We start from the raw sequence: 14,818 nt of genomic DNA, 5'->3' as shown, positions 1-14,818 counted from the left end.
TTTTTATTGGATCCTGATGAAAATTCCGTAGGTGTTTAACAGCAATTAGTTGGGAATACGAAGCTGTTTTAACGAGTTTATTAATTTGATTCTTAATATTGTAATGCTTGATTTGTATACGTTATAATGCACAGGAAGGAAAATAGACATTTTGTTTATATTATCCATTATATGCAGGACGACTTTTTTTTATATTGTATTAGTGGTAATTCTAATAAAAAAAATACAATGGACACAAGTAAAATTCTTGAAAAGCCCTCGCAGACCTCACACTAGTGTTCTCTTAACTACCTGTTTCCTCAGGGACTTGCAATCCCTGACTGACTTACTACCTTACAACCTTACTACCTTACAACCTTACTACCTTACAACCTTTCAACCTTACTACCTTACTACCTTTCAACCTTACTACCTTACAACCTTACTACCTTACAACCTTACTACCTTTCAACCTTACTACCTTTCAACCTTACTACCTTACTACCTTACTACCTTACAACCTTACTACCTTACAACCTTACTACCTTACAACCTTACAACCTTTCAACCTTACAACCTTTCAACCTTACTACCTTACAACCTTTCAACCTTACTACCTTACTACCTTTCAACCTTACTACCTTTCAACCTTACTACCTTACTATCTTACAACCTTACTACCTTTCAACCTTACTACCTTTCAACCTTACTACCTTTCAACCTTACTACCTTACTACCTTACTACCTTACAACCTTTCAACCTTACAACCTTACTACCTTTCAACCTTACTACCTTTCAACCTTACTACCTTTCAACCTTACTACCTTACTACCTTACTACCTTACAACCTTACTACCTTACAACCTTTCAACCTTACTACCTTTCAACCTTTCAACCTTACTACCTTTCAACCTTACTACCTTACAACCTTACTACCTTTCAACCTTTCAACCTTACTACCTTTCAACCTTACTACCTTACTACCTTACAACCTTACTACCTTACAACCTTACTACCTTACAACCTTACAACCTTTCAACCTTACAACCTTTCAACCTTACTACCTTACAACCTTTCAACCTTACTACCTTACTACCTTTCAACCTTACTACCTTTCAACCTTACTACCTTACTATCTTACAACCTTACTACCTTTCAACCTTACTACCTTTCAACCTTACTACCTTTCAACCTTACTACCTTTCAACCTTACTACCTTACTACCTTACTACCTTACAACCTTACTACCTTACAACCTTTCAACCTTACTACCTTACTACCTTTCAACCTTACTACCTTTCAACCTTACTACCTTTCAACCTTACTACCTTACAAACCTTTCAACCTTACTACCTTACTACCTTTCAACCTTACTACCTTTCAACCTTACTACCTTTCAACCTTTCAACCTTACTACCTTTCAACCTTACTACCTTACTACCTTACTACCTTACTACCTTACAACCTTACTACCTTACAACCTTACTACCTTACAACCTTACAACCTTTCAACCTTACTACCTTACAACCTTTCAACCTTACTACCTTACTACCTTTCAACCTTACTACCTTTCAACCTTACTACCTTACTATCTTACAACCTTACTACCTTTCAACCTTACTACCTTTCAACCTTACTACCTTTCAACCTTACTACCTTTCAACCTTACTACCTTACTACCTTACTACCTTACAACCTTCTGACTAAACCTCCTCCCCCCCCCCCTACCCCTTTCAGCTTGTCCAAAAACCAGTCCACCCTGGAATTCCTGCCGGTTCCCTGACACGAAAATCTAATTAGTTATAGAAGTCAAACCGTTTGGGTAGACAGACCAATACATTTCTCTAAAATAAATACCAGTGTACATGCATATTATTTTACTTTATAAAATTACAAATTTGGTTAGGGACTTTAATTCTGTTATAATCAAATTTGTCTCGATTTTAGGAACTCTCTCCATTTACCAGCCCATTTTATTTTAATCATATTTAGTGTTGAGGTTTACTTTTCAAGAGTTATATGGTTATATAAAGTTTTGTAGTTATATACTTTTCTACTTAGAAAGTTTGTAGTTACACATTTTTTCCAATTTGAAAGTTTGTAGTTAATTATTTGCCACACACTTTTCTACTCTGAAAATTTGCAGTTACTTTTCTACTATTGACATTTTGGGTAACACATTTTGGTCCTCATTTCTTAATACCACCAGTTTCATTTGTATTTTTCGAACACAATGGAGAAATTTATGAGTTAAATAAAACCAAATATTTAAAAAACCATATGAACAGTTTTCTCTAATCAGTTTTTAGTTATAATATATTGATAAAGTTCGTCGTGTTATAAGAAAATCCAAAATTTTCCATATTAGTTTTAGAACAGCTTTGATTACATAGCCAGTAAGGTTACAAAACACACTAAACCATTTCAATTAATATATTTATCGATTTCTTTGCAGTTTTAAATGTAAATAGAAATAGATATCCCTTCATACAGATTTTGGTTACAATGTGAATGAAGCAAAACCAATTATAAAATACTCATACAACTCAAATGAATATTGATCTACTGTCAGTTCACAATCGAGTATTTTTAACAATCAAATATAGATGTATTTAGGTATAACAGAATACAATTATCATAAAATGATCATAAATTAACGCCAAAAAACTCCTTAAGGATACTGGCAAGTTCCACGCAGCATTCCTTTTCTGCTGCTTGTCTCTCTCGTGTCCCTTCTAGCTTGAACTGACCTCTTCCCTCGAACTACCTTGTGGCGAAACAGAAAACTAGTCCAAACCAGGACTTCTGCCGGCTATCTGTCAAAAGATATAATTAGCATTTATATTAGTCAATTATTTTATATATTCACAGCAAAATACTAGATGGCTATAACTCTAGTTTATGCATAACTTAGTAAACGAAATGTTATGTATGTTTAGACTTTGATACTGAAAATCGAAGGCCTTTCAAGCATTTAATGTAGATTCATTCTCTCTCTCTCTCTCTCCTCTCTCTCTCTCTCTCCTCTCTCTCTCTCTCTCTCTCTCTCTCTCTCTCTCTCTCTTGTAAGAACGATTAAAGGATACAAAATTTGCTTATTTAATCGTGTAATGGCACGCGCGCAATTTAAAACCTAATTAGGGTGAATGTTTTCTTTTATTGTTGTGAGTTACAGACAGACGCCATTGATGGGTATGGTGCGTTTGGTAGGGCAGGGGACCCGTTGTAATTCTCTCTCTCTCTCTCTCTCTCTCTCTCTCTCTCTCTCTCTCTCTCTCTCTCTCTCTCTCTCTCTCTCTCTCGGTCTCTGCGGTTGGTTTTAGTTATGAACTGCTTTTACAGAATCACTACTGCTATTGGGAATACAAAAATTACTGCTGTCGTTGGAACTCTCGCGGTGTACTGTAGGCATTGGTTACAGATCTTTGCACTGTTATTATTATTATTATTATTATTTTTATTATTATTATTATTATTATTATTATTGATTATCTATTATCTATTATTTATTATTTATTATTTATTTTTTATTTTTTATTATTGTTTATTAATATTATTTATTATTATTATTATTACTACTAGCTGAGCTAGAACCTTGGTTGGAAAAGCAAGATGCTATAAGCACATGTGCTTCAACAGGGAAAAAATAGTCCAGTGAGGAAAGGAAATAAGGAAATAAATAAACAATAAGAGAAGTATTGAACAATTGAAATAGAATTTCTATAAAAACAATAACAACATTAAAACAGATATTTCATATGTAAACCATAAAAAGACTTGTCAGCCTTTTCAACATGAAAACATTCGCTGCAAGTTTGAACTTTTTGAATCTTTGGCAGCTGTGTACCGAAAGTCACCCTTGGATCTCTCTCTCTCTCTCTCTCCTCTCTCTCTCTCTCTCTCTCTCTCTCTCTCTCTCTCTCTCTCTCTCTCTCTTCATATGGTTACTGAAAATATTTTAACTTGACTGTGTTTAGCAAAGTTCTTTGTTGATTAACTTTATAAAAATTTGGAATCTGGCAGGTGTGTGTTGATGTCACCCTTGGCTCTCTCTCTCTCTCTCCTCCTCTCTCTCTCTCTCTCCTCTCTCTCTCTCTCTCTCTCTCTCTCTCTTTCATATGGTTACTGAAAATATTTTAACTTGACTGTGTTTAGCAAAGTTCTTTGTTGATTAACTTTATAAAAAATTTGGAATCTGGCAGGTGTGTGTTGAATGTCACCCTTGGCGCTCTCTCTCTCTCTCTCCTCTTCTCTCTCTCTCTCTCTCTCTCTCTCCTCTCTCTCTCTGGGAATCCTGTCTTCACAATGGTGGTTTGTGCCTTGTCATTTATCATCTCGATTTTGTATCGTGATATTTATCAAGATGGCCACTTGTTATTGGCAATCGTTGTTACGCCTACCATACTCCTGCTTTGTTTCAATGTGAACTCTTGTAATTATCATGGGATTACTGTTAGCTCAAAGTGAATGCCGTCACTACCTGGCATTCAAAGCCTTTTGGTATTAGCGCCTTATACAATGTATATTTTTCCTAAGCAAGATTAATCGAGTGAACTATATTCCTTTGACTCGCCTCTCTGGATGACCCTGTGTCTCTCCATCCTTACGTTCTGATTATAAAATTCCACACAGTCTTCGATTCCGGTACCTTAAAGAACACAATTTTAATGCTGGTAGACTTTTGGATGGTAATTATATGTGAATTTTGTTCCTGTATTGTTGTTGGGATTCGAAACAATTGTTTATTCATTACCTTTTTATTAGAATTATATTGATTAATAGGGCAGGGTAATACGATGTTGATTTTAAAGGCTGTGGTAATTTTATATCTTTTTTAGGGCAGGGTTATTAAATGATTTTGACAGTAGGGTCATTATAGGTTATAATTTTATATGGGGATAGGAACGTACAGTCTCTTTCAAACTGCTTAGCTCTTTGTAGTATGTCTGAAAAGTTGCCTCTGGAGTTTTTGAAATTACGAATGCAGGATTCTATTGTGAATTTATAAGGCTTGACCTTTTATCTGACTCGCTAGTAGTGCTTGATTTTTCTCTCTCCTCTCTCTCTCTCTCTCTCTCTCTCTCCTCTCTCTCTCTCTCTCTCTCCTCCTCTCTCTCTCTCTCTCTCTCTCAATTCAAATGTTTTCTTTTTGCTCTTTCAATTCAAATTGGGGTCTTATTGACTTTATCCTTCGTATTAAACATGTTTTTTATTCCCTTAAGGCTTTTTGGTTAAGTAGCAATTGAAAACTTTACAATTCTTTCACTTATTTGTTTGTCTGTAGCTCTATTCATGTCCAAAATTTGGTTCCCTCTCGTTATCCATGTCCAATTATAAGTTCCAAGTCTCTATTCATGTGCAGTTACAAGTTACCCCTTTCAATTTATGTCCATTGTTTTGTTTCCCTTGAATATTCGTGTCCAATACTTGTTCTCCCAGAATATTCATGTCCAATTTTTGTTCCCCATGTATATTCATGTCCAATTTTCTATTCCCCCTCTCTATTCATGTCCAATTTTTTGTTCTCCCAGAATGTACATGTCCAATTTTTTTGTTCTCCCAGAATGTACATGTCCAATTTTTTGTTCTCCCAGATTGTACATGTCCAATTTTTGTTCCCCATGTACAGTATTTTCATACCTAATGTTCTATTCCCTGTCACTAATCATGTCCAATTTTTTGTTCCCTTTTTATTCATATCAAAATTTTCGTTCCCCCTCTATTCATGTCCAATATCTTCTATTTCACCTCTATATTCATGTCCATATTTTGTTCTCTCCTCTCTACATTCTTTTAAGTCCCTTATCTAAATTCCTTTTCTTAATGCCAGTATTTTTTTCTTTCATTTAAGTCAAAATTTATAAGTTGATCTTCCATTGATTCTCATTCTGCATATGTTTTATTGTTGTTTTTTTATATGTGGTAATTTGTTCCTTATTCCATTTCAACGATAATACAATTTTTTTCTTTTTCATAATTGTTTTATATCTAGTTTTAGGAAATAATTGTTTGACTCAAAGCTCTCAGAATTTTCCTTACTGACCAGGGTTTATTTTTAGGGAAATAATTGAATCAAAGCTCTCAGAATTTGACATACTGATCATGGTTTATTTTAGGGAAATAATTGAATCGTAACTCTCAGAATTTACCTTACTGATCATGTTATATTGTCTGAGAGTTTGTGGTTAAAATTTTTGCTTAGTTTTATTTTGTATACAAAATATATAAGTAAATAATTATAGCCATGTAAAGGAAAATGAAGACTTGATTGGTTAGTACTTAAGTCCAAATGAGTGACATGAACGGACTTGAGTCCGTCGATATCACCAATTTGGACTTGGGTGTAACTCCTATCTCGAAGTCTTTCATTTCTCATTTCGTAGCTATGGTCATGACGTGTCAGTGAATTCAACGGAGGAAGAAGGGATATTTTGTCTAGTCTCTAGTCAAATTTCATCAGTCAGGAATTCTTTCATGTAAAACATGTTACACATGAAATATACGACAGTACTAATTCAGATTTTATCATTAACAGGAATGAGCTTCGATAGCAGAGTGCGCGCCAGTCCTGTGAGCCATCAAGAGGAGAGCACCAGTTCTGTGAGCCCACAAGAGGAGAGCACCAGTTCTGTGAGCCTACAAGAGGAGAGCGCCAGTTCTGTGAGCCCACAAGAGGAGAGAGTGGCAGTCCTGTGAGCCATCAAGAGGAGAGCGCCAGTTCTGTGAGCCCACAAGAGGAGAGCGCCAGTTCTGTGAGCCCACAAGAGGAGAGCGCCAGTTCTGTGAGCCCACAAGAGGAGAGCGCCAGTTCTGTGAGCCATCAAGAGGAGAGCGCCAGTTCTGTGAGCCATCAAGAGGAGAGCGCCAGTTCTGTGAGCCATCAAGAGGAGAGCGCCAGTTCTGTGAGCCATCAAGAGGAGAGCGCCAGTCCTGTGAGCCATCAAGAGGAGAGCGCCAGTCCTGTGAGCCATCAAGAGGAGAGCGCCAGTCCTGTGAGCCATCAAGAGGAGAGCACCAGTTCTGTGAGCCCACAAGAGGAGAGCGCCAGTTCTGTGAGCCCACAAGAGGAGAGCGCCAGTTCTGTGAGCCCACAAGAGGAGAGCGCCAGTTCTGTGAGCCATCAAGAGGAGAGCGCCAGTTCTGTGAGCCATCAAGAGGAGAGCGCCAGTTCTGTGAGCCATCAAGAGGAGAGCGCCAGTCCTGTGAGCCCTCAAGAGGAGAGCGCCAGTCCTGTGAGCCATCAAGAGGAGAGCGCCAGTCCTGTGAGCCATCGAGAGGATAGCGCCAGTCTTGTGAGCCATCAAGAGGAGAGAGTGGCAGTCCTGTGAGCCCCAGTCCTGTGAGCCCACAAGAGGAGAGAGTGGCAGTCCTGTGAGCCCACAAGAGGAGAGAGTGGCAGTCCTGTGAGCCATCAAGAGGAGAGAGTGGCAGTCCTGTGAGCCATCAAGAGGAGAGAGTGGCAGTCCTGTGAGCCATCAAGAGGAGAGAGTGGCAGTCCTGTGAGCCATCAAGAGGAGAGAGTGGCAGTCCTGTGAGCCATCAAGAGGAGAGCGCCAGTTCTGTGAGCCCACAAGAGGAGAGCGCCAGTTCTGTGAGCCCACAAGAGGAGAGAGTGGCAGTCCTGTGAGCCATCAAGAGGAGAGCGCCAGTCCTGTGAGCCCACAAGAGGAGAGAGTGGCAGTCCTGTGAGCCATCAAGAGGAGAGCGCCAGTTCTGTGAGCCCACAAGAGGAGAGCGCCAGTTCTGTGAGCCCACAAGAGGAGAGCGCCAGTTCTGTGAGCCCACAAGAGGAGAGCGCCAGTTCTGTGAGCCATCAAGAGGAGAGCGCCAGTCCTGTGAGCCATCAAGAGGAGAGCGCCAGTCCTGTGAGCCATCAAGAGGAGAGCGCCAGTCCTGTGAGCCATCAAGAGGAGAGCACCAGTTCTGTGAGCCCACAAGAGGAGAGCGCCAGTTCTGTGAGCCCACAAGAGGAGAGCGCCAGTTCTGTGAGCCATCAAGAGGAGAGCGCCAGTTCTGTGAGCCATCAAGAGGAGAGCGCCAGTTCTGTGAGCCATCAAGAGGAGAGCGCCAGTTCTGTGAGCCATCAAGAGGAGAGCGCCAGTTCTGTGAGCCATCAAGAGGAGAGCGCCAGTTCTGTGAGCCATCAAGAGGAGAGCGCCAGTTCTGTGAGCCATCAAGAGGAGAGCGCCAGTTCTGTGAGCCATCAAGAGGAGAGCGCCAGTTCTGTGAGCCATCAAGAGGAGAGCGCCAGTTCTGTGAGCCCTCAAGAGGAGAGCGCCAGTCCTGTGAGCCATCAAGAGGAGAGCGCCAGTCCTGTGAGCCATCGAGAGGATAGCGCCAGTCTTGTGAGCCATCAAGAGGAGAGAGTGGCAGTCCTGTGAGCCCCAGTCCTGTGAGCCCACAAGAGGAGAGAGTGGCAGTCCTGTGAGCCCACAAGAGGAGAGAGTGGCAGTCCTGTGAGCCATCAAGAGGAGAGAGTGGCAGTCCTGTGAGCCATCAAGAGGAGAGAGTGGCAGTCCTGTGAGCCATCAAGAGGAGAGAGTGGCAGTCCTGTGAGCCATCAAGAGGAGAGCGCCAGTTCTGTGAGCCCACAAGAGGAGAGCGCCAGTTCTGTGAGCCCACAAGAGGAGAGAGTGGCAGTCCTGTGAGCCATCAAGAGGAGAGCGCCAGTCCTGTGAGCCCACAAGAGGAGAGAGTGGCAGTCCTGTGAGCCATCAAGAGGAGAGCGCCAGTTCTGTGAGCCCACAAGAGAAGAGCGCCAGTTCTGTGAGCCCACAAGAGGAGAGCGCCAGTTCTGTGAGCCCACAAGAGGAGAGCGCCAGTTCTGTGAGCCATCAAGAGGAGAGCGCCAGTCCTGTGAGCCATCAAGAGGAGAGCGCCAGTCCTGTGAGCCATCAAGAGGAGAGCGCCAGTCCTGTGAGCCATCAAGAGGAGAGCACCAGTTCTGTGAGCCCACAAGAGGAGAGCGCCAGTTCTGTGAGCCCACAAGAGGAGAGAGTGGCAGTCCTGTGAGCCATCAAGAGGAGAGCGCCAGTCCTGTGAGCCCACAAGAGGAGAGAGTGGCAGTCCTGTGAGCCATCAAGAGGAGAGCGCCAGTTCTGTGAGCCCACAAGAGAAGAGCGCCAGTTCTGTGAGCCCACAAGAGGAGAGCGCCAGTTCTGTGAGCCCACAAGAGGAGAGCGCCAGTTCTGTGAGCCATCAAGAGGAGAGCGCCAGTCCTGTGAGCCATCAAGAGGAGAGCGCCAGTCCTGTGAGCCATCAAGAGGAGAGCGCCAGTCCTGTGAGCCATCAAGAGGAGAGCACCAGTTCTGTGAGCCCACAAGAGGAGAGCGCCAGTTCTGTGAGCCCACAAGAGGAGAGCGCCAGTTCTGTGAGCCATCAAGAGGAGAGCGCCAGTTCTGTGAGCCATCAAGAGGAGAGCGCCAGTTCTGTGAGCCCTCAAGAGGAGAGCGCCAGTCCTGTGAGCCCTCAAGAGGAGAGCGCCAGTCCTGTGAGCCATCAAGAGGAGAGCGCCAGTCTTGTGAGCCATCAAGAGGAGAGAGTGGCAGTCCTGTGAGCCCCAGTCCTGTGAGCCCACAAGAGGAGAGAGTGGCAGTCCTGTGAGCCCACAAGAGGAGAGAGTGGCAGTCCTGTGAGCCATCAAGAGGAGAGAGTGGCAGTCCTGTGAGCCATCAAGAGGAGAGAGTGGCAGTCCTGTGAGCCATCAAGAGGAGAGAGTGGCAGTCCTGTGAGCCATCAAGAGGAGAGCGCCAGTCCTGTGAGCCCCAGCCCTGTGAGCCCCAGTCCTGTGAGCCCACAAGAGGAGAGAGAGTGGCAGTCCTGTGAGCCATCGAGAGGAGAGAGAGTGGCAGTCCTGTGAGCCCACAAGAGGAGAGAGTGGCAGTCCTGTGAGCCATCAAGAGGAGAGAGAGTGGCAGTCCTGTGAGCCCACAAGAGGAGAGAGTGGCAGTCCTGTGAGCCCACAAGAGGAGAGAGTGGCAGTCCTGTGAGCCCACAAGAGGAGAGAGTGGCAGTCCTGTGAGGCCACAAGAGGAGAGAGTGGCAGTCCTGTGAGCCATCAAGAGGAGAGAGTGGCAGTCCTGTGAGCCATCAAGAGGAGAGCTCCAGTCCTGTGAGCCCCAGCCCTGTGAGCCCCAGTCCTGTGAGCCCCAGTCCTGTGAGCCCACAAGAGGAGAGAGTGGCAGTCCTGTGAGCCCACAAGAGGAGAGAGTGGCAGTCCTGTGAGCCCACAAGAGGAGAGAGAGTGGCAGTCCTGTGAGCCCACAAGAGGAGAGAGAGTGGCAGTCCTGTGAGCCATCAAGAGGAGAGAGAGTGGCAGTCCTGTGAGCCATCAAGAGGAGAGAGAGTGGCAGTCCTGTGAGCCATCAAGAGGAGAGAGAGTGGCAGTCCTGTGAGCCATCAAGAGGAGAGAGAGTGGCAGTCCTGTGAGCCATCAAGAGGAGAGAGTGGCAGTCCTGTGAGCCATCAAGAGGAGAGAGAGTGGCAGTCCTGTGAGCCCACAAGAGGAGAGAGTGGCAGTCCTGTGAGCCATCAAGAAGAGAGAGAGTGGCAGTCCTGTGAGCCCACAAGAGGAGAGAGTGGCAGTCCTGTGAGCCATCAAGAGGAGAGAGAGTGGCAGTCCTGTGAGCCCACAAGAGGAGAGAGTGGCAGTCCTGTGAGCCATCAAGAGGAGAGAGAGTGGCAGTCCTGTGAGCCCACAAGAGGAGAGAGTGGCAGTCCTGTGAGCCCACAAGAGGAGAGAGTGGCAGTCCTGTGAGCCCACAAGAGGAGAGAGTGGCAGTCCTGTGAGCCCACAAGAGGAGAAAGTGGCAGTCCTGTGAGCCATCAAGAGGAGAGAGTGGCAGTCCTGTGAGCCATCAAGAGGAGAGCGCCAGTCCTGTGAGCCCCAGTCCTGTGAGCCCACAAGAGGAGAGAGTGGCAGTCCTGTGAGCCCACAAGAGGAGAGAGTGGCAGTCCTGTGAGCCCACAAGAGGAGAGAGTGGCAGTCCTGTGAGCCATCAAGAGGAGAGAGAGTGGCAGTCCTGTGAGCCATCAAGAGGAGAGAGAGTGGCAGTCCTGTGAGCCATCAAGAGGAGAGAGAGTGGCAGTCCTGTGAGCCCACAAGAGGAGAGAGTGGCAGTCCTGTGAGCCATCAAGAGGAGAGAGAGTGGCAGTCCTGTGAGCCCACAAGAGGAGAGAGTGGCAGTCCTGTGAGCCCACAAGAGGAGAGAGTGGCAGTCCTGTGAGCCCACAAGAGGAGAGAGTGGCAGTCCTGTGAGGCCACAAGAGGAGAGAGTGGCAGTCCTGTGAGCCATCAAGAGGAGAGAGTGGCAGTCCTGTGAGCCATCAAGAGGAGAGCGCCAGTCCTGTGAGCCCCAGCCCTGTGAGCCCCAGTCCTGTGAGCCCCAGTCCTGTGAGCCCACAAGAGGAGAGAGTGGCAGTCCTGTGAGCCCACAAGAGGAGAGAGTGGCAGTCCTGTGAGCCCACAAGAGGAGAGAGAGTGGCAGTCCTGTGAGCCCACAAGAGGAGAGAGAGTGGCAGTCCTGTGAGCCATCAAGAGGAGAGAGAGTGGCAGTCCTGTGAGCCATCAAGAGGAGAGAGAGTGGCAGTCCTGTGAGCCATCAAGAGGAGAGAGAGTGGCAGTCCTGTGAGCCATCAAGAGGAGAGAGAGTGGCAGTCCTGTGAGCCATCAAGAGGAGAGAGTGGCAGTCCTGTGAGCCATCAAGAGGAGAGAGAGTGGCAGTCCTGTGAGCCCACAAGAGGAGAGAGTGGCAGTCCTGTGAGCCCACAAGAGGAGAGAGTGGCAGTCCTGTGAGCCCACAAGAGGAGAGAGTGGCAGTCCTGTGAGCCATCAAGAGGAGAGAGTGGCAGTCTTGTGAGCCATCAAGAGGAGAGCGCCAGTTCTGTGAGCCCACAAGAGGAGAGCGCCAGTTCTGTGAGCCCACAAGAGGAGAGAGTGGCAGTCCTGTGAGCCATCAAGAGGAGAGCGCCAGTCCTGTGAGCCCACAAAAGGAGAGAGTGGCAGTCCTGTGAGCCATCAAGAGGAGAGCGCCAGTTCTGTGAGCCCACAAGAGGAGAGCGCCAGTTCTGTGAGCCATCAAGAGGAGAGCGCCAGTCCTGTGAGCCATCAAGAGGAGAGCGCCAGTCCTGTGAGCCATCAAGAGGAGAGCGCCAGTCCTGTGAGCCATCAAGAGGAGAGGAGAGCACCAGTTCTGTGAGCCCACAAGAGGAGAGCGCCAGTTCTGTGAGCCCACAAGAGGAGAGCGCCAGTTCTGTGAGCCATCAAGAGGAGAGCGCCAGTTCTGTGAGCCATCAAGAGGAGAGCGCCAGTCCTGTGAGCCATCAAGAGGAGAGCGCCAGTCCTGTGAGCCATCAAGAGGAGAGCGCCAGTCCTGTGAGCCATCAAGAGGAGAGGAGAGCACCAGTTCTGTGAGCCCACAAGAGGAGAGCGCCAGTTCTGTGAGCCCACAAGAGGAGAGCGCCAGTTCTGTGAGCCATCAAGAGGAGAGCGCCAGTTCTGTGAGCCATCAAGAGGAGAGCGCCAGTTCTGTGAGCCATCAAGAGGAGAGCGCCAGTTCTGTGAGCCATCAAGAGGAGAGCGCCAGTCCTGTGAGCCCTCAAGAGGAGAGCGCCAGTCCTGTGAGCCATCAAGAGGAGAGCGCCAGTCTTGTGAGCCATCAAGAGGAGAGAGTGGCAGTCCGGTGAGCCCCAGTCCTGTGAGCCCACAAGAGGAGAGAGTGGCAGTCCTGTGAGCCCACAAGAGGAGAGAGTGGCAGTCCTGTGAGCCATCAAGAGGAGAGAGTGGCAGTCCTGTGAGCCATCAAGAGGAGAGAGTGGCAGTCCTGTGAGCCATCAAGAGGAGAGCGCCAGTCCTGTGAGCCCCAGTCCTGTGAGCCCACAAGAGGAGAGAGTGGCAGTCCTGTGAGCCCACAAGAGGAGAGAGTGGCAGTCCTGTGAGCCATCAAGAGGAGAGAGAGTGGCAGTCCTGTGAGCCCACAAGAGGAGAGAGTGGCAGTCCTGTGAGCCATCAAGAGGAGAGAGAGTGGCAGTCCTGTGAGCCCACAAGAGGAGAGAGTGGCAGTCCTGTGAGCCATCAAGAGGAGAGAGAGTGGCAGTCCTGTGAGCCCACAAGAGGAGAGAGTGGCAGTCCTGTGAGCCCACAAGAGGAGAGAGTGGCAGTCCTGTGAGCCCACAAGAGGAGAGAGTGGCAGTCCTGTGAGCCATCAAGAGGAGAGAGTGGCAGTCCTGTGAGCCATCAAGAGGAGAGCGCCAGTCCTGTGAGCCCCAGTCCTGTGAGCCCACAAGAGGAGAGAGTGGCAGTCCTGTGAGCCCACAAGAGGAGAGAGTGGCAGTCCTGTGAGCCCACAAGAGGAGAGAGTGGCAGTCCTGTGAGCCCACAAGAGGAGAGAGTGTGGCAGTCCTGTGAGCCATCAAGAGGAGAGAGAGTGGCAGTCCTGTGAGCCATCAAGAGGAGAGAGAGTGGCAGTCCTGTGAGCCATCAAGAGGAGAGAGAGTGGCAGTCCTGTGAGCCATCAAGAGGAGAGAGAGTGGCAGTCCTGTGAGCCATCAAGAGGAGAGAGAGTGGCAGTCCTGTGAGCCCACAAGAGGAGAGAGTGGCAGTCCTGTGAGCCATCAAGAGGAGAGAGAGTGGCAGTCCTGTGACCCCAAAAGAGGAGAGAGTGGCAGTCCTGTGAGCCCACAAGAGGAGAGAGTGGCAGTCCTGTGAGCCCACAAGAGGAGAGAGTGGCAGTCCTGTGAGCCATCAAGAAGAGAGAGTGGCAGTCCTGTGAGCCATCAAGAGGAGAGCGCCAGTCCTGTGAGCCCCAGCCCTGTGAGCCCCAGTCCTGTGAGCCCACAAGAGGAGAGAGTGGCAGTCCTGTGAGCCCACAAGAGGAGAGAGTGGCAGTCCTGTGAGCCCACAAGAGGAGAGAGAGTGGCAGTCCTGTGAGCCCACAAGAGGAGAGAGAGTGGCAGTCCTGTGAGCCATCAAGAGGAGAGAGAGTGGCAGTCCTGTGAGCCATCAAGAGAGAGAGAGAGTGGCAGTCCTGTGAGCCATCAAGAGGAGAGAGAGTGGCAGTCCTGTGAGCCATCAAGAGGAGAGAGAGTGGCAGTCCTGTGAGCCATCAAGAGGAGAGAGTGGCAGTCCTGTGAGCCATCAAGAGGAGAGAGAGTGGCAGTCCTGTGAGCCCACAAGAGGAGAGAGTGGCAGTCCTGTGAGCCCACAAGAGGAGAGAGTGGCAGTCCTGTGAGCCCACAAGAGGAGAGAGTGGCAGTCCTGTGAGCCATCAAGAGGAGAGAGTGGCAGTCCTGTGAGCCATCAAGAGGAGAGCGCCAGTCCTGTGAGCCCCAGTCCTGTGAGCCCACAAGAGGAGAGAGTGGCAGTCCTGTGAGCCCACAAGAGGAGAGAGTGGCAGTCCTGTGAGCCCACAAGAGGAGAGAGAGTGGCAGTCCTGTGAGCCCACAAGAGGAGAGAGAGTGGCAGTCCTGTGAGCCATCAAGAGGAGAGAGAGTGGCAGTCCTGTGAGCCATCAAGAGGAGAGAGAGTGGCAGTCCTGTGAGCCATCAAGAGGAGAGAGAGTGGCAGTCCTGTGAGCCATCAAGAGGAGAGAGAGTGGCAGTCCTGTGAGCCCACAAGAGGAGAGAGTGGCAGTCCTGTGAGCCATCAAGAGGAGAGAGAGTGGCAGTCCTGTGAGCCCACAAGAGGAGAGAGTGGCAGTCCTGTGAGCCCACAAGAGGAGAGAGAGTGGCAGTCCTGTGAGCCCCAGTCCTGTGAGCCCCAGTCCTGTGAGCCCACAAGAGGAGAGAGTGGCAGTCCTGTGAGCCCACAAGAGGAGAGAGAGTGGCAGTCCTGTGAGCCC

This window comes from Palaemon carinicauda, unplaced genomic scaffold (assembly GCF_036898095.1).
Source record: "Palaemon carinicauda isolate YSFRI2023 unplaced genomic scaffold, ASM3689809v2 scaffold215, whole genome shotgun sequence".
Classification (NCBI taxonomy): domain Eukaryota; kingdom Metazoa; phylum Arthropoda; class Malacostraca; order Decapoda; family Palaemonidae; genus Palaemon; species Palaemon carinicauda.
The sequence above is the reverse complement of the archived record's forward strand: the minus strand, read 5'-3'. Positions refer to the sequence as shown.